The sequence below is a fragment of the Durio zibethinus genome, chromosome 25 (assembly GCF_047325235.1).
Source record: "Durio zibethinus cultivar Kanyao isolate XHJ-2024 chromosome 25, ASM4732523v1, whole genome shotgun sequence".
NCBI lineage: Eukaryota > Viridiplantae > Streptophyta > Magnoliopsida > Malvales > Malvaceae > Durio > Durio zibethinus.
This window is the reverse complement of record NC_143186.1, coordinates 16,712,994-16,733,180: the sequence shown is the minus strand read 5'-3', so window position 1 is coordinate 16,733,180 and position 20,187 is coordinate 16,712,994.

The following is a 20,187-nucleotide window of genomic DNA, read 5'->3' as shown; positions in this document are numbered from 1 at the left end:
AACCTACTTCTTTGCATTGTAGCTTACCTACATCATAAAAGCGAATATAGAAAAAATGCTAGTTCAGAAGATATATAAAGACATTATCAATTTAAGAAATCAAAACCTACGATATATAAAGAACATATCGATTTAATTAAATCAAAATATAATGTATGATTTAGAAGACAATAATTATATAATAGCGAATGTGACATTATTTACATACAATTATTTACTACATTATGTCTTAAACACTCGAATTACAAATTATAGGTGCATGGAATCATGGTTCGTAAATGTCTTTAGTAACATCTTCGTGGACCCACTGAGCATAGGTATTGGAGATATTCTTATCCAAATTTTGTTCAGCAAAAGGATAACATTCAGTTCCATGTTCAACATCATCTTTGGTATCTAACCTCATATTAAATAAGTCTGTAGGTGTGTTTTGAAGAACAACAAACCAACCCAATTCTTTTCGGATCTTCAGAGTAAAATACTTGTTTGACTTGAAATGAAAATACATAAGGTTCATCGATGAGTTGTTGTCCAGTGTGAATTAATCGAGAAAAATTCACAAGTGTAAATCTATACTGATCTTTCTTAAGAGCCCTCTCACTATTCATATCAGTCCAATCACACCGAAATAAGATAACTTTCCACTTGCCATAATAATCCAACTCAATCATGTCATTAATTATGCCATAATAGTCAACATTTCCCTCTAAAGGGTTTGTGTCCCTAGCACTAGCATAGCTAGTAGTTGATGAAGTCATAATAACTTCTAAATTTTATGTACTTCTTAATCTCTCACGAGATTTTATGTGAAATCTAAATCCATTGATGATGAAACCTTTGTATCATTTCATAATCTGGTTCGAACCGTGTGAAAGACACTTCACCTATTCACTAACAAGCCTTCCACTCCAAACCTATAAAGGTGGAATAAATATATATATATGTTATTAATGTTATTTTGACCGTAACCATTCTATGTAGATAAAAAATAATAGGAAGTATGGCATTACTTACAGCTGTTCCTAAAGTTTTCAGTGAACAACTTATCAACCTCTCGAGGGTTTGATCATCGATAATGTGCAAGATCTCTCAAACTATTTCTATACTCACTATAAAGCATCATGATAAAGTATTAATAATAAAAAAATAATAAATTATGCCTAATGTAATGAATAATTTCCTTGCTAAACAACTTATGTGCGAAATGATTCAATTGAGTCATGATGAAAGAAAACATATCGATGTGCTTGTGCCCAAGATTTATCATCTAACTCCACCAATTCAGCTTTGCCTATGGGTTGTCTAAAACTTTGAAAAAGTTAATTGTAGGCCGAGTCTGTATTTGCATACCAACATTTCTCGAAGGCCTATTAAATCTCGTTTAACATCTTTCAAATAACGAGAATAAAATGTCATACACTCTTTTGCTAAATATTTTTCAGCAATAGAACCTTTCGGATAGTGTTTGTTGAGACAATAAGACTTTAACCTCCCCAAAAACCTATAACATAAAACATTAGTCATTTATTATTTTAAGTAAATTGGCTTGATAATCAATAAAAACATAATCAATCTATTAACAAATAATACTTTTCAATAGGATACATCCATCGATAATAAATCGGCCCACCGACCTTTGCTTCATATGGAAGGTGGATAACCAAATGCATCATAATAGTGAAAAAATTTGAAGGGAAGATCTTCTCTAAATGGCATAAAGTAATCACGGCTCGATCTTGAACTTTGTCAAGCTCTTCCACATTCATATATTTCTGACATAGAGATTTAAATATGTTACTCAATTCAATTACCACAGAAGTCACTTGCTTTGACATTGATGAACATAAAGGAATTGGAAGTAAGTCTTGCATCAAAATGTGATAATCATGTGACTTCAATGAAGATAGTTTTTACTTTTTCATATTCACACATCTTGATATATTTGACGCATAGCCATCTGAAACTTTGATATTTTTTAAAACCTTGCAAAACACATCTTTTTTAGCTTTAGAAATCCTAAAACAAGCAGTAGGCAATCAATATTTGTCATTAAGAAGCAACATCGGATAAAAGTCTAGGTGAATCCCCATATCAACTAGGTTAAACCGACTCTTTAAGTCATCCTTGGATCTTCTATTCACATTGAGAATTGTTTCAAAAACATTTTTGTAAATATTCTTCTCTGTGTGCATCAAATCAAGGTTATGGTGTAATAAATTATATTCCCAATAAGGCAACTCAAAAAATATACTTTTTTTTCCACAACTCATACTTATTGGGGTTATCTACTTCATCGTCCTCTTCATCACTTTGAACATCAAGATCATAAATTTTTGTATAATTATCACCAATTTGCGTAATACGAGGCCAGACACCTTCAAAGATGTCCCTTACTCTTTTCCTTGATGGAGTCATTTTTCTATATGTGAAATTGATATCTTTTAACTTTGACAAGATATTAGACCCACTAATGGGTAAAGGTGATCTTCTCAACTCTTTAGTTCCATCAAAGAGATATTTTTGGAATCTAAATCGATGATTATCATCTAACCATCGACAATGTCCCATATAATAGAACTTTCTATCATTATGTAACCATGTTGAACATGTCTGTGCAGCACAACATGGACAAGCATAATGACCTTTTGTATTTCAACCAGATAAATTCGTATAAACAGGAAAATCGTTGATAGTCTAAAATAAAGCAGTATACATATTGAAGTTCTCTGCTTTTGATGCATCATAGGTCTCAACTCCTTCCCATAATTGCTTTAACTTTTTAATAATAGGTTATAAGTAGATGTCTATATCATTACCTGGATTTTTTTCCCTAAGAATTATCATAGACAATATAAATGACTGTTGCTTCATAGCAATCCTTGATGGCAAATTGTAAGGAATCAATACAACTGGCCAAGTACTATAAAAAGTACTCATCATTTGGAATGGGTTAAATCCATTAGATGCTAGTCTAAGTATAACATTTCAAGGATTAGATGCAAAGTTTGGAAACCTAGAATGAAATGACTTCCATGCCAAAAAATTTACAGAATGCCTCAATGATCCATCATCTGTTCGCTTTTCATGAAGCCACCTCATTGAATCTGCAGTTTTGAAAGACATATAGAGTGTTGAAGTCTTGGTATTAATGAAAAATAATGTAAAACCTTAATAGGCTTCTTTTTAACACATACCTCATCACCATCATCATTCAACCTTTCATCGAGGTTTTTGTCGATCCAACGAGAAATACCACACAAATGACAAGATTTTTGATTTTTTTTATCCCTTCAATACAACATGCAATATTGAGACAACTATGAATTTTTTCATATCCAAGACCTAAATCCTGGATCATCTTTTTTTATTCCTTACAAGATTCAGAGATTTTTACAAAAAAAAAAACATTTTTTTCATAAACTGTAATAATAAAGTCAGAGAGTTTTTCGTCCATCCATATAAGCATTTCAAGTGAAAAAAACGAACACAGAAAGACAACCTTGAATGCTTCTATCCTTCAAAAACTTTTTCATTCATCTCCTCAAGCAACCTATAAAACTTTGATGTTTCTCTTCTAGGTTGTTGGTCATGTACACCTATCCCAGGTTCACCAAATTCATGCATTTCATCATTGGATTGATTAAATCTTGAATTTTAGGGAGAAAGATTATGAAAATTTTGGTTATGAATGTTAAGAGCATATCGCAACATACCTTCAATGTCATCTACTATAAAGGGATCATATTGGTGATGATGAGCTTTTGATGTTGAAAGAACTGTAGTGGAAGATCTTGACGGTACAGACTCTCCATGAAAATACTAATTAACATATCTCGATACAAATCCAATACAAATTAAATGCTCATAAACAACTTGAAGCGTTGCCACTCAATATTTGCACATTTCAGACATGGGCATAAGAACATATTATCTTCACTTGTATTCTCAAATGCAAAATTAAGAAAACTTTTCACTCCATCTCTGTACTCTTGACTTAATCTTGACTTTTGCATCCAACTCTTATCCATTTATTAGTTGCTACATTATCAGACCAAATGTATATAAATAATTAATATGAAAATGAACATGTACAATTGCATAGTTTACTATGTTTTAAACAAAAGATAATAATAAGACTGGTACTTACACAAAACGAGAACTCCTTGTTGTGAAGTAATTTATCAGCTACCAGATATTATGATTGTTAAAACTCTGCTGCTAGCGTAGACAGTACCCAAGAGTATTTGTAGTTGGGGTTGACCTCAGGTGAAATAAAGTGGGTTTTGTAGAAAATTTTTTTCAGGAAAAAAAAATCGTGAATTGCAAAAGCTGAAGGAATAGTCGAATGAAGTAAAAGCTAAAGTCAAGAAGTTATGAATAGTCAAAATAGGGTTTGAAAAGACAATGCTCGAATACTAAAAGTGGAAGGAAAGGGAAAGTAAATTGTATTTGGTTTGGAAAGAGAAATAGTATAATAGTGAAGATGAAGCTTAAAGTTAGTGATTGGATGCACTAAGTTTGGGAAGATTTTTATTGGATAGGATTATGGAAGGCGCTTACTAACAAAAAATGGCAACAATAATTCCCTCATAAATATGTTTTGAATATAATATAGGCATTTACTGAAAGAGGTTGCAGATAACAATGCCTTTAATAATTTTTTTGTTAAAATTTTTTCGGATTATTAAAGGCATCTTTTATTATGACACACTTTTAATATACGACGACGGTAATGGAAGGCGTTTATTAGAAATGATGCTTTCAATATACCTTTAAACTTAGTAATCTATTACTGAAGGCATTTGTTAATAACAGATGCCTTCAAAATTTTTTCACTAAAAATTTTAGAAATTATTAAAGGCGTCTTCTATTGTAAAATACCTTCTATATATCGCCACACAAATTTTAACAATATTATTAAAGGTGTATGTCCAAGAAAGACACCTTTAATAATTCCTATCACAGTTTGTATATAGGCATTTACTAAAGACAGTTACAGATAACAACGCCTTCAATAATTTTTTTGTTAAATTTTTCTCGGATTATTAAAGGTATCTTTTATTATGACACGCCTTTAATATACAATGATGGTAATGGAAGGCATTTATTAGAAAAGGCACCTTCAATATACCTTTAAACTTAGTAATCCATTACTGAAAGCATTTGTTAACAACAGATGCCTTCAAAATTTTCCCACTAAAAATTTTAAAAATTATTAAAAGCTTCTTCTACTGTAAAATACCTTATATATACTGCTACACAAATTCTAACACTATTATTGAAAGCGTATATCCAAGAAAAACACATTTAATAATTCCTATCACAGTTTGTATACAGGTGTTTACTGAAGGCGATTGTAAATAACAATGCCTTCAATAATTTTCCTGTTAAAATTTTTTCAGATTATTAAAGGTGTCTTTAATTATGACATGCCTTCAATATACTACAATGGTAATGGAAGCCGTTTATTAGAAAAGGCACCTTCAATATACCTTTAAACTAAGTAATCCATTACTGAAAGCGTTTGTTAATAATAGACACCTTCAAAACTTTTTCACTAAAAATTTTAGAAATTATTAAATGCATTTTCTACTATAAAATACCTTCTATATACCGTCACACAAATTCTAAAACTGTTATTGAAGGCGTATACGCAAGAAAGATGCCTTTAATAATTCCTATCATAGTTTGTATATAATTACTGAAGGCGGTTTCAGATAACAATGCCATCAATAATTTTTTTATTAAAATTTTTTCGAATTATTAAATGTATCTTTTATTATAAAGCTCCTTCAGTAATTTGTTATAAACTTTGGAAATTCATAATTATTGAAGGTGGTTTTTTACTAAAAATGCCTTTTATAATTTTTAAGAATTAGAAAATATGTTTTTTTTTTTTTTTATAAAATACACTTTTAATAAGTTGGTTAGACAATTTTAAAGGCTTATAATTAAAGGCATCTTTTTTGTAAAAAAATACCTTCAATAATCTTCAATAAAATTTTTAGGTGATTATTGAAGGCGTTGTTCCATAGAAATGCCTTTAATAATTAATTTTATATTCATTTCCCTACCTTGAACATAGGAATTTGCAGAAGGTCGGTACACAAAATGATTAAAAGCTGCGTTATTGAACCAAAACAAACCAAACCCTCAAACACATTTCTAGCTAGTAGACCATTGCTTTCTTTTTCCCATTCCTCGCCACCAACCTTCAACAAATCATCGTTGCAAACCTCTGTTTTAACCGGTAAGTCTTTTTTTTTAGTTTACTATATTATTTACAATATTCAACAGAGAATTTTTATTTTTTTTAGTTCCATAATATTGACATATGCATTTATATATTTTCATTAACATCATTGTCAGCATAGTCATCCAAGATTCTATTCATATTGCAAGTATACTATTTCTATGTAGTACGCATTAAATATTATGGTTTACTGAACCTTGTTGACTGATATTATATTGTTGAATGGTATTGTATGATATTGGGGGTATGAATAATATTTCATGCTAAATGGTTTGCTGAACCTTGTTGTCTGATATTATTTTGCTGAGTGGATTTGAGTGAAATTATGGGGTTGAATGGTGTTTCTGAGTGGTTTGCTAAAGGGTGTGTATGAGCACATTGTTGAATGGTGTGCTAAATGTTGTTTCTGTACATAGTATGGTATTGGTTGTATTAAATTAAGTACAATGATAAATTTATAGGGTCATATTATGTAATTCGTATAATTTTAGTTAATATTGTAGGTAATATGGACTCTGAACAACATTATTCTCCTTCTAATGAATATGTAGAAAAAAGAAGTATAGGCCAAAAAAGAAAGGGAAGGGGCCTAAATAAATAAATCAAAGTGACTGACACAAAAATTCATGTTGACTTCAATCAAAGTGGGTAGCTTGTGTCAGAAGGAGCTGCCAAGATGGCTACTCATATTGGAGCCATGGTCCATCCAATGATTTCAATTACGTACACCGATTGGCGATGAGTTTCTGATGATCTAAAGGATGAGATATGACAGTCTGTTGTGGTATGTTTATTCAACTATTTTGTAAAATTTGTTATATGATCATTTAATTGAAATTCAATGTGTTGATACTATTTATGTTAACTTATTTAGGAACGGTTCAACGTCCCAATTGAGTGTAAAAAGATTGTGTTGCAATCTGTTGGAAAAGCTTTCAGAGACTTTAAAAGCAGATTGACAACCCAATATATTTTACCGCTGGTTGGTGAAGGTGATGTTTTGGCTGTTCCACCTGTGACATATGCAGATGTCATAAGTGTTGAAGATTGGACAAATTTTATTCAATATCAACTTTCAGAAGATTTTTTGGTACGTAAACCCATTACCAAATTAGTCTAAGTTTATAAGTCTTTATGCAATATAGCCTTTGATCTTCATATGTGATTGACGTAATTTCTTGATCTTGTAGAAAATCAAAGAACAATATTGGGACATTCAGGCCAAATAGCAATATCACCATCGGACAACAAGAAACAGATATGTAAATGTGAAGTATAAGCTTATATGTATTCACACACTTGTTTTATACTCATTAATGAATATTTATGAATATTCATTTCATACATTTTGATTCTTTTATTGCAGTAATTTAATAAGAATCAGTGAGCTCAAACATAAAAGTTTTCAGATAGGATGTTTGGAAACAAGGACATCTACAGAAGGATGGATCATTTGCAGATGAAGCAACTGAGGAAATGGCAAAAAAGATTGTATGTATAACTATTTTTTTGATATAATATATGATTAGCATTGTTTATGTATGCATGAGTGTATACTAGCTTGTGTAGATTTATTCTAACAGCCCAACTTATTATTGTCTTTCAGGATGATTATGCTACCAAAGTAAAATTTGGTGAACTGGCAACCCAGTATGGCGAAGATCATTTATCTTTAGCATTAGACGCTAAAAAAAGGCCTAGTTGGGTTCGTGGGGTTGGTAAATTTATCTTGCCATCAACGTATTTCGATAAACAACCAAAAACCCCACGAATGAGAAATGCACAATATGAAGCAATAATTAAGTAACAACAGCAACAAATTAATGACTAGGAGCAATGCCTCAATGACCAATAGCAAAGACTTGCTGCTTTGGAGTCCATGTTGGTAGCAATGCAGTAGGTTATGCCAGTACCCCAGCCTGATAGCATTGTCCTCATACGATAAGCTTTCGTTGCAAGTAAGGAAGCCATCCCATCATCCGCTACCACCCAAGAAGTATGATATTATTTATATGCTTGAATATTAATTTTTTTATTATATTGATTGATTTAGTTTTAATACTTATATTTCATTAAATATTGTAAGAGGATGTTCAGACTCAAAGTCTAACCCTTGCCCATGCTTTCATGGATGAGTTAAAAAAATATTCACTGAAGAATTGTACTGGTGAAAACTTCATATCCATTGAGTTTGAGGAAGACTTATTTGATAAACAATCATTTTCTTTCATTGGTGTGGATGAAGTGAAAGAATTTTATGAAATGGATGAATTATCAGCTACTGAAATCGTTGCTTATATGAGGTTAGCTTATAAATACAAATATGCAATTTCAATAAGTAGTAAGTTAGTATTAGGGAGTAATACTAACCAGCAGTGTTGATTGTTATCGTGTAGCTTCCTATATAGAGAGCTAAAGGGGAGACAGTTGACAAATAGATTTAGATTCATTGACCCTAACTTCATTAGTGAGTAGAGTGGCATAGTTGTGTATCATGCTAATCATGTGATCCTATGCATGAAAAGACTGATTGATTATTATTTGCTCTCGTATAATGCACAGTAAGCTATATTCCAACTTTAATTACTCCAACTTGCTCCATTCTATGATCTGATGCGTATTCTGAGTATATCATTGTTATTATTTTGTAGTTGTCATTGGATGCTTATTGTGATTGACACAAAATCCTTAATGTTATACTTTCTTAATTCAGTTAATCCAACGGCGATGCCTAACCCCGATATTCAAACTTTTATAAAGAGGTATTATAGTAATTTATTATATTATATATGTTCTGTTTCTTTATAAGAAATTTTATTTATGTTCCCTAAAATTTTTTTCTTTTCAATTCAGGGTAATATCTGTATTCAATAAAAAGATAAAGAAACTGAAAATGAGTGTCATTACCGGTAAATATCAAATTTATTCTTTTAATGCTGAGTTTGTTTAGATAAATATTTTCTAAACCGACTCAAATTAATTTTCAAGTACCTCGTCAACCTGGTAATACTGAATGTGGATATTATATCCTTCGTTTTATGCGGGAGATAGTGTTACATGATTTTATGACCACACCATTCAAGGTTAGTATAAATTTCATAAACTCGTAATATATTCAAAAAAATAAAATGGTACATTATGTTCTCATTTCTTAACGTTTACTTTTGATTTTTTTTAGTGGGAGGGTAAAGAAAGCTTCATGGAAAATGAGGTGGATGAAGTCCATAAAGAATGGTGTGATTATGTATTATCATTTATCAATGTTAATAAACCTTCAGGTTAGACATTGTTAGTTGAATGTAAATATATATGGAACAAATTGTTATAATGTTTTTAACATGCCATGTTGAATGAAAACTTTAAGTTTGTACATTAGGGGTATTGATTTAATATTATTGTTATACTTAATATGAATACACTATGTTTACTTAGTAAATTACTGAGTACAATTATTTCAGAAAAGTATATTAATATGGCAATGTTATCAGTTTTAATTTCGGATGTGTGGTCAATTTTTTGAAATACAACAATGTTCATTATGCAAATTCCAAAATGTAATTCATAGTATCAAATATATAAACCAAATGTTTTCTGGCATAAATATACAACTAACAGCCAACGTTTTTCTAGGCATAAACCTACAACTGACTTCACGGCCAAAGTATCAATTATGTTTTTTTGATACGATTAATGAAGGCGTTTTTAGCAAGGAAACGCCTTCAATCACCCCTAACATAAAAAATTGAAGGCATTTTTTTTACTAAAATCAACTTCAATAATCTCCCTAGGAAATTATTGTCTAGAATATTAAAGGCATTTTGGGCAAAAAATGCCTTTAATAATACCAACTAAAAATTAATCGAATGGATTATGAAGGGTGTTTTCCTACGAATAACACCTTCAATAATCCTTAACAAAAAGTTTATAAAAGCGATTTTGGATATAGCTACCTTCAATAATCCGACCATTAACATTTATCGTTGGGAATATTAAAGGCGTTTCGAGCTAAAAACGCCTTCAAGAATTGACTCCATATTTTTCCTATCGATTATTAAGGGCGTCTTTCCATGAAAAACGCCTTCAATATGCTATGAAATTTTTTTTTCAAGCAATTGGTGAAGGCATTTTTGTCAAGAAAACATCTAGAATAATCAATAACAAATAATCTGTTCCTAAACCCAAAAAAAGGCTAAAGGATGGATCGAACCAACAACCTTATGGTAAATATCCATATGATCCAAACAATTTGGTAAGCTTAATATTGAATGTATTTATGAAGAATATAAATTCAATAAGCCTAGGGAAATTTTTGGTCCAAATATTAAAGTCGTTTCTTGTAGAAAACGCCTTCATTAATCTCATATAATTTTTTATGACATGATTATTGAAGGTGTTGTTTGCCAAAGATACGCCTTAACTATTTATCAAAATTTTAAAACAAAAATATTCAAGGCATTTTAATTGAGAAAATGCCTCTAATATCAAGTCTTGGGTGACGTTTATAAGTAACAATGCCGCTATTTGAATCTTTAGTGGCGTTTGGATAATAAAAGCCTGAAGTTTTATAAAAACGTGGAAACTAACAGCATTTGTAAGTGAAAGGCCACTACAAAACTGCCACTAATATGCCGTTTTGCTATAGTGCGTGCCTAGAGTTTGGTGCTTTGGTTTTGGTTGCTAATGTTCTGGTTGGATCTTTGGGTGCTAGGCGAAGGTGGAGCTAGATGAGGGGGTGATGGTGATGCATGGAGCCTAATGGTATGAATTGGTGCTTTAAGGGCTTGGAACCTCAAAAGGATAAAGCATTTAAGTGCTTCAAGAAGGGTAAGTGGTTGGGTAAGGTATGTGTCTTACGGTAAGTGGTTCAGTGATGCCGTGCATGTTGTATCCCCTTTCTTCTTTTTTTTTTCTCTAATTAATCAACACTCAATATTTTATTTAATATTTAATTATAAAACTAAATAATAAAATAGTAATAAAAGTAAAAATAAAATAGTAGACCTAAGCCCAAAAATAATGAACTTAGCCTTTAGACCCAAGAAATCAAAATCAAACCTTAACCTAAAAATTTGAGCCCATAAATTTAAACCGTTAAACCAAAAACCCAATTCACCGAATCTTGAATAAATTTAGTGTCAATATTAGCATATTTTTTTCCTAGCATGGGAAGAATGACTTAAGACATGTCAAAATCAAAAGCATTATGATTTTTGTGAAAGACACTCATTATGAAGAATTAGCTTAAAAAATCCTATCTTGGGTTCGGTTTTTTGCAGAGCTACCGACAATCTCATGATTTTTTTTTCTTTTCAAATGATTTGTTTCAATTAGATTAACCTTTTAACTATATTTGTTGACTTGGGGTCAATGGTGTTTTTTTCCATTGAGAAGAGATGAATATATAATAATTGAAATTAAGTCTTTAGAATTTGGAAATACATGTGAACCATAAAAATGGTTTATTTATCTTGTATTTTAACAGGATATTTATATATATTTAATTACAAAATCAACAAATTCTCTTTGTATACAAGTATTTTTAATTTTCTTCACTTTAAGTCTCTCCAAATATCTTTTTAATTTTTTAAATGAAAGTGTGGAAATTCATACTTAATTTATGAAATATTGTTTGTTTTGATATGAAAGTCTCACAATTTTATTTAATAAAGTATTTCTCACATATATGGATTCAATTTATATATATAATATTGGATCCTTACAATATTTTGATATGGGATTGAAATATTATAAATTCCTCCCGTTAAAACTTAATGTCCAGCTAAATCTAACACAGAACTAGGATGTCACCATGCATTAAGAATCTAGAAGTGGTTCCTAACATATATATATATATAATATTGGATCCTTATGATATTTTGATGTGGGATTAAAATGTTACAAATTCCTCTCGTTAAAATTCAATGTTCCGCTAAATCTAACACAGAACTAGGATGACACAATGCATTGAGAATCTAGAAGTGTTTCTTATGATATAGCATTTAATTCTTACTCATTAAGATTTTAGAGATGATTTGTATGATATGACACTTAACTATTATATTATTAACATGTGTTTACTCCCACACTCAATTTGTGAAATATATCAAAAGTTTCACGATTTGATATTAAAAACATAAGTGTATATTTAATTTTTACATGTTATGACATCGTGATTCCCGATTTGCTCTGATATCATAACATATCTTCCTAATATAATGTCATATTACAACATCACCTAAATAATACCAAAGAAAAAGACAAAACATCAATAATTTGTTTCTTTTGTGTGGAAAAATTAGTCCTAAAGTAATGCACTTATCCATCATTGCCATGGAAATTTCAAAAGTTTTTTCTTTATCAAGCTTTAATTTATGTCACAGCATACACTTGAATTGACTTATAAATAGCAGTCAGGAGAAAGGAAAGTTAACCCAAGTTACCTACTCTTGTCTAAGAATTTCAATAAAAGTGTTGGAAATTTTTGTAAATTTAACCAATAAAAGTTTTTTTCCTCAATATATTACAAAATATATTAAATTTTCGTTGATGATGAAATTAAGAGGAAGTCACAAGTGGTGATTTTTCTCCAAAATTTTAAAATCATACCATAAGTGTTTGTATAAGGAAATTATAATTTACTTTGCTTTCAAAATATTAAAATAAATTCGACGATAGAACCTCTTTAAGAAAATAAGTGATTTTTTTTAATACTCTTGAAGTGAAAAAATTTCTTAAGTTGCATCAAAAGTGTTGGAAAAAACTTAAAAATTTTCAATATTCAAATAATAATAATAAAATATAATAAATACAATAAAATATTAACTAAAAAACTATTTAAATAAAATCATTTTAGGATTTTATAAAATTAATTGGTACCATTTTCGAACGGTTGTTATAGGGGTGTTACAACCTTCCTTACGTGTAACTATACTCCTGAATCCAACCTGAAATTCATAGACTAAAAAATTGGATCGGTGACAAATAGTACTTCAACAAAAAAATTGGTAGCAACTCTTGACTTTCATGTCTAGCAATCGAGTCTCTAGACTGATACATTATGACACCTATAAATATCCAAAATGAAAGCATTATTTCTCATAGTATGCATTCTCCTTGCTTCGATTCTCTTTATTCCCACTTCAACCTTGGCTTGAGAATAATTACATGTATAGTAGATATATACTTTAATCTCAAAACATTCAAATTTATATTTTTTTATAAGTAAAAATTATAATTATAATCAAATAACTTTCAATGTGTGCTTTGCATTCATTTGGTAATTCCATTGATTTTAGTTATCTGAATGATTTTAATTATGACATTGAATTATATGACTGTTAATTTTGCAGCTGAAAATGAGCCCATTTATAATCAAGCAGTTAAGCCTCTGTCAGAAGCTATATCACCTCCTTGTGGCAAAGGTCCTTATGCAGGTTGCATACCTAAATCATCTCCTCCAAAGTGAACGATCTTTAGCAAGAACTGCAATAAGTCTCCTGGACCTGCACCGTCAATATGGTGGGAAAGCTTTATATTGGTGAAATTATAGTGGGGATATCAATATAGCTAATTAATAAGCTGCCAAACTAGATCATGAAGTTGAAGTACTTGCCCATGATTTATGTTTTGAAGACTGCTTTGTCTAGTATATCAAATGTGTTATTTGTGAAATAAATAGTTCTTAAGAGCTCATTATCATGAGTTCTTGAGAGTTTTATTTTGTACCCGTTATAAATTTTATCATGAAAATTACTTCCCGTGATGTAATTCAAGTACCAATCAATAAAGCTTAGCTCATCAAGTTATGCAACTAATATTTACATGGAATTCGCTTTTGATACCTGACAGTTTATGTTTTTCTTTCTTTTTTTTTTTTACCCTATACAATTATGTTTCTTTCATTCACTAGACAAAAATCAAAGTCTAACATATTTCACATTCATATAAACATTAGCTATTTGCATTCCAAATAATAATAAATAAGTGCAGTACTTGAATTGACTCAGAGTCAAAGTGGCTAAAGGAAAATGACATGAATTAATGACTCTATTTTTATAATTATTTTTTGTTTTGTTTTGGTATCATATGGCATCAACTGTGTAAAAACACATTTCAACCTAAATCAAAAACCCAATTTGTTTATTTATTTTTATAGTAATATCGGAATTTCAGTAAAATCAACTAGATATATAACGAGAGAGACTGGCTTCTCATTTATCGACTGCCTGCAAGAGTCACACCAGACACCACCCTAGCCAAAGCAATCACTTTCCGTTCAAAGTTGTGTGTTTTAGCCAACTTCAAAGGCAAAAAGAAGAGCTTTCAATTCGTTCAGCAAACAAAGGGTGTCAATATGTACGTTAGCTTTTCAAAACCCTCGAAGAAGCACTTATGTGCATTATGTCAATGCAGAGACCATATCGGCTTGATACATATAATTACATTTTTTTTTTCACATTTATCTGAAATTTGATTCGTAATCACATTCTTTTAATCGTCGAAAAGATAGAAAGATAGGTAAGTAATTACATTTTTTAATCGTAAAAAGGATACAAAGATAGGCAACAAAGTCCTCCACTATGTGTGAGGGAACATTTTTTTAATTGTCGAAAGGACATAAAAATAGATAACAAATAGCCCTCCACTTTGTGTGAGGGATAAGGTTATTTCCTTTATTGAGCAACGGGTTCTTGGATTTTCTCCATACATTTTCTTTTTAAGTTGATTCAAATAAATTAATTTACGTAATTTCTAGTGAATTTAGGAAAAGTTATCTTTTTTTTTATAAATTTTGAATAAATTTAAACCCAACCAACAAAAAAATTTTTTTTTATCACTTTTACTAACCATTGATTGGGCATCATCTTTTCACTATAATACTCCACAACCTACTGATTTTTCCCTTTCAATGGTTTTAATCGGTGAATAAAAAATCTGGTCGGATCGATTGAATCAAACCAAGAATTAGTGACCTGTTCATTCCAATATGTTGTATAAAATCGAATTTTTAAGTGAACCATACAAGAACTGGTTAAAAAAGGGATTAAATTGATAATTGAACTCGTTTTACATTTATTTTATTATTTTTAAAATTTAAAAATATTTAATAATTGATGGAATTTAAACCTTTAACCACTTAATTTAATATTAAAAACCATTTAGCATAATTTTGTTAAATATTATTTATTATATTTAATACTTATTTAATAACAAAATCATATATTTAATATTATAACCTCTGTTTGATTGGACGAGGCGATTGAACCTGTTAAAACAATCGAAGTAGGAACCAAAACCTCCACCGGTTCAACCTCCGGTTTTATGTTTTATTCGTTGGTTTTAATTTGTTTCAGTTAAGACATAGATAACTTTGATATGGTCAACAAAAATCTGTTATAGCTAATGTGACCTCTAACTACATATTTGGACTTGGGTCAATATTTTTATCTTCAATTGAATAGTAATTCAAATTAAGTCTCTGGAAATAAAAATTGACATGAACTACATAAAAATGTTTATTCACCTTCTAAAAATTCTGATGCAGGTTACAAACTGATCAAGAAATTTTCTCTTTACATATATTGTTCATAGAATAAAGGCAAGAATATTTCTAATTTTACGTTCCAAGTGGGAGAATACTAATGAAAGAGGCAACAGCAACAATTTGTTGCTTTTGTGTGGAAAATTGGTCCTAAAAGTTAGTCCACTCAATATTGCCATGGAAATTTCATTAGTTAATTTGTCAATTTTGCTCTTTATACAGTGCAATTCAATCCGTCAACCACAATAATCATTAATTTATTAATGGAATGATCAATCTTTGAAAATTGTGTTATTTATTTTATGTCACTTTACAAACTTTGAATTGGACTATAAATAGCAGTCGAGAGGAGGGGATGTTCAACTCAACTTATATTGTAATCCAAAATGAAAGCATTAGTTCTCATAGTATGCATTCTCTTGGCTTCCTCTCTTTATTCCAGTTCCACCATGGCTCGAGAGCTCGTCAAGAAGGGTAAGAGCAACTATTTTCTTTTTTGTATGAATAATGATTTTAACAACCTGATATTTATGCCTGTTAACTTTGCAGAAGTTAATCGACCAATTAAGCCTATGCGATCCTGTAACGGGGGAACCTATTGCAGAAACGAACAGCCATCTCCTCAATGCAACCATAATAGACAACAGCTTCCTCATTGTTAAAGGTATGGGTGATCTATAAATAGATCGATCAGTAAAATTACAATGGGAATTTCCAACCAGATCATGAAAAGAAATTGCAGTTGCCATCATCAGTGTTTTGAACACTATTTGCCCACTACTTTGTTTAGCATATGCAGTGTTATGTATATGTTTGCTATAAATAGATCTTAGATGCTTGTGATGAGTAATAATAAAACTTTTTAAGGATTTTGATAGTGAGTGTTATAAAAGCATTTTTAAAGTTAGTTAATGTTCTATTTATGATATCATTTATTAAATGTGACAGTTGACACTTGATTTAATACGTTGATTTCTAATCCTTTGAAAAAATATTTTAAAAAAAAACTTGCGACATCAAAAAAAAAATTTTAAATATAAATAAAAATAGATTTCACAAAAAATATAATAAAAAAACTAGATCCTCCGTTAAAAAATATATGAATTATTAGAAAATAAAAAAACCGAAAAAAGCACAAAACAGAATGTGGGTAAAAAACAATGAGCCCCTTGAAATAAAAAATATAAAATATATAAAAAAAATTTTAAAAAAACAAAAAAAGATTCACAAAAAACAAAAACAATGGGTCTCACTTAACAAAATATAAAAAATAAAAATATATGTGAAAGCAAAGAAGTTAAAAAAACAAATTGAAAAAAAAATAAAAGAATGAGTTAAAAAAAAAAGTTGACCCACTGAAAAAAATAAAATTATTTCTATAATAAAATATTTATGTAATTAAAAATGGAAAAAGTGACCCACAAAGCAGCATCCACGGGTCCACCTGCTACTCATCCCATTGTATCGAACAATAATGCAATGCTTGATCGGATCGCTTCGGCCTATTTTGCATTTTTTGTATTATTTTGTAAGTGGTGTTGGAATTTTTTTCCAACTTTTACCTACCAATCATCTCATCTTTTTTTATGAGTAGATTTACAATTGCAATTCAATAACTTTCTGTATACATAAGAATTTTGTTTAAAAAAGATAGGTATATATTTTTTACGTCAATATTGATTTTAACAACCATTCCTTAAGCCTCATAAACCTAAAACCCCTTGTGATCCTACAAGTCGACAATCTTATAAGGGGGCAAACAACCTTACATGGGGTAATAACAGAATAGATGCTGAGTTTTGCTATCATATTAATCATTTTAATTTAAAATTAATTTATAATAAGAAAAAGATTTGATTTGAATATAAAATTATAAAAAAAAAAAAATCAAAACTCAATACATGTACTATATCTGCACTTAATAAGATCTATTGATGAAACAAAAATGGAAACTTATAACTAATAATTTGTAGTGCCATGATTTGTGTATTGCAGATTAATTACTAGTAATTTGTCTATGGAGAGGATCCTTTATAGTTATATGTATAAAAGGGATGTTAAAGTTACATAAAAAAATTATGTCTTTTTTTAAGTATTAATTTAAATAAATTTAAAAGGCAAGAGAGATAAATAAAAAATAATTTAATTTTATCTTTTAAATCTATTAAAGTCAATGATTAATAAAAAATCAATTCAAAATTCCATAAAATTTTTCTTTTTTAAAGGAAATTAATTATATTGAATTTAACCTTTATTTAGACGAAAATCTAAATGATAAATTGACCAACACTTCCATTAACTTATTGTCAGCATTTTTTTTTCCCAGCATGGGAAGAATGACCAAGATATCTCAAAATCAAAAGCATTTCGATCGGTTCGTGACAGATCTACCCACAACCTCATGATTTTTTTCCTTTTCAAATGATTTTGTTTCAATTAGATCAAGATGATTTCGAAATTGTAAAAAGACCAAAAAAAAAAAACGTGTATTTAATGTTACCTTTTAACTATATTTGTTGACTTGGGGTCAATGTTGTTATCTTCCAATGAGAAGACATGAATATATGGTAATTGAAATTAAGTCTTTGGAATTTGGAAATTCATATGAACCATAAAAATGGTTTACTTATCTTGTATTTTAACAGGATATATATATATATATAATTATAAAATCAACAAATTCTCTTTTTATACAAGTATTCTTAATTTTCTTCACTCCTTTAAGTCTCTCAAAATATCTTTTTAATTTTTTTAAATGAAAATGTGGAGATTCATATTTGATTTGTGAAATATTATTTGTTTTGATTAAAAATCTCATAATTTTATTTGACAAAAAATTTCTCACATATATGAATTCAAATATCCACATATATATAATATTGGATCCTTATAATATTTTGATTTGGGATTGAAATATTATAAATTTCTCTAGTTAAACTTAATATCCCACTAATCCAACACAGAATTAGGATCACACCATACGTTGAGAATCTAAAAGTGATTCCTATAATATAACACTAAATTCTCACTCATTAAATTTTAAAAGCGACTTTTATATTGTGACACTTAGCTCCTATATTATCAACTAGTGTTTATTCTTACTCATTTTGTAAAATATATCAATAGTTTCACTATAACACAAGGGTATATTTAATTTTTACATGTTATAACATTGTGATTAACGATTTGCTCTAATATCATAGCATATCCTTCAAATGTCATGTCATATTACAACATCACCTAAATAATATCAAAGAAAGTGACAAAACACCAATAATTTGTTTCTTTTGTGTGGAAAAATTAGTCCTAAAGTAATGCACTTATCCATCATTGCCATGGAAATTTCAAAAGTTTTTCCTTTATCAAGCTTTAATTTATGCCACAGCATACACTTGTATTGACTTATAAATAGCAGTCAGGAGACAAGATGCTTAACCTAAACTACCTACTCTTGTCTAAGAATTTCGATAAAAAAGTGTTGAAAATATTTTAAAATTTAATCAATAAAATTTTTTTACCTCAATTATAAAATAAACAATAAATAAATATTATAAAATAAATTAAAATTTTTATCGATGATAACATTAAAAGGAAGTCTCAAGTAGTGATTTTTTTTCAAAATTTTAAGATCATGCCATGAGTATTTGTATAAAAAAACTATAATTTAGTTTGCTTTCAAAATATTAAAATAAATTCGACGATGGGACTTTTTTAAGAAAATAAGTGATTTTTTTAATACTTTAAGGTAAAAAAGTTTTTTAAATTATACTGAAAGTATTAGAAATAACTTAAAAAATTTTCAATATTCAAATAATAATAAGAAAATATAATAAATACAATAAGATATTAAGTAAAAGATTATTCAAATAAGACCACTTTAGAATTTTATAAAATTAATTGGTATCATTTTCTAACGGGCGCTATGAGAGTTATAATTTTTTCTATGCATAGCTGTATTCCCAAATCCAACCTCAAATTCGTAAACTAAAAAATAAGATTAATGACCAATCGTACCTCAACTAAAAAAAATTGGTGGTAACTTTTGATTTTCACATCTAACGATCGAGTTCTTGGACCAATACATTACGAGACCTACCAATATAAAAAATGAAAGCATTATTTCTTATAGTATGCATTCTCCTTGTGTCCACTCTCTTTATTCCCACTTCAACCATGCCTCGACAGCTGATCGGTAAGATCAACAAATACTTTTATAGTATTTCCATTTTCTTCAGATAAGCTACATAATAAACATGCATAGATATATATTTTAATCACAAAACATTCAAATTTATATTTTTTTATAAGTAAAAATTATAATTATAATCAAATAACTTTGAATGCGTGATTTGCATTCATTTGCTAATTCCATTGATTTTATTTATCTGAATGA